At 32.1% G+C, this 1568-nt stretch overlaps 1 protein-coding gene across 1 annotated transcript in view; it reads right to left on the bottom strand.

The window, feature by feature from the left end:
* Positions 1–1568, bottom strand: part of TMEM27 (transmembrane protein 27) — a 28351-nt gene that overhangs the window by 12397 nt on the left and 14386 nt on the right. The gene's annotated exons all lie outside the window — the stretch shown is intronic.

Here is a 1568-nt window from a genome sequence, read left to right as displayed (position 1 = left end):
ATTTCAACTTGGTAAAAACAATAATGTGAACCTTAGTAACTTATAAATCTATAGTAAAGAGAGTTATGTACTTTGTTTCATTTTTCTTTTTCAGAAAATACAGGGTGTCCCAAAAATGTATACACATTTTGCATAATGATTAATTCCAATGGGTTAAATCTGAAAAGAAACAAACATCAACTGAGCTATCAGCTGTTAAAGTGTATGTACATTTTTGGGATACCCTATAGTTTGTTTCTTCCAATATTCCTTTGCCCAACATCAATCATGCGTGGGATCTGAAGTTTTGATACATAAAGTGTGCACAGTAATTGAAATAAAAACAAATTGCATCCTTCTGCTTCTATGACATAAAGGCTACATTTTCAAAGTTTGTTATGATCACAAGGAGAGGAGGAGGGAACCGTGAGGAAAAACTGTACATCTTGAAATGGGCAAAAAAATATCACTGAGTATCTGACAAGAACACCTTTCTGGACAATTTCTGCCTTTTATTGTTTATGAGTTATTATGAGTTAAGTTGTATATAAAACTAACATAATGTAAATGATTCCTGTCCAAAGAAAATCAAGTGAATTGTGTCTGGTGGAACATGATTGATGACTACTTGATAAATAAACTGGTGATCTTTCTTTAAATGAATATCACCATTCTTCGATTCCTATGTATGCATGCTTCCTTAAAGTCTCCTTTGAACTAGTTTTAATATTTTACTAGTTTCCTCATTAATGAATGAAATAAAGTATTTTATAGAATTTATTTTTTATTTGTATGAATCCTAATTTTACCTCTTTTTTTAAAAAGGTATCTTTTACAAATTGGTAGTCACAAAATAGTCATGGGGACTTAAAGTACAGCACAGGGAATATAGTCAATAATATTATAATAACTATGTATATAGTTATCTAAAAGGTATCTTTTAAAGATAAAGACTATACATTGACTAAGGAAGGTAAGTTCTTAGAGACCCAAGAAATCTGAGCTAGGGGTATCATATTATTCTTGTTTTATAAATGAAAAAAAGAAAGCAAAAGAGGAGAAGTAATTTGTCTATATTCAAATAATCAGCAAGAAGCAAAACCAGAATTAACAGCCTAAACATTTGGCCTCCAGAATCCATGTGATGAACCATCACACAATAGTTCTGTACAAGGTGTTCTTGCTTTAAAAAAAAAAAAAAAAGACAGTACTAAACATTCTTAGCTAATATTTAAACCAGGGTCTCTCAACCACAGCATGATTGACATTTGGGGTCTAATAATTCTTTGTTGTGTGATACTGTCCTGGGCACAGTAGGATGTTTAGCAGCATCCCTAACTTCTGCCTGGTGGCAAACTTCCCTCTGCCCCATGCTGTGACAGCAAAAATATCTGGAAGCATTGCCAAATGTCTCTTGGAGGGAAAAGTACCCCTTAATGAGAACCACTGATTTATAATCTCTAATACAAACTAGCAAAATAAAATCCTTGACATCTTAATAAATAAATATTGTGAAGCAGAGATAACTTTCTTTAATGCCTATGAAAAGAGTTGAATTAATCAACAGGCTGATTTACCGAGAAGGTATA

The sequence above is a fragment of the Myotis davidii genome, unplaced genomic scaffold (genome assembly GCF_000327345.1).
Source record: "Myotis davidii unplaced genomic scaffold, ASM32734v1 scaffold889, whole genome shotgun sequence".
NCBI classification, from domain to species: Eukaryota; Metazoa; Chordata; class Mammalia; order Chiroptera; family Vespertilionidae; genus Myotis; species Myotis davidii.
Note: the sequence above shows the minus strand (reverse complement) of the source record. Positions and strands in the feature narration are given on the sequence as shown.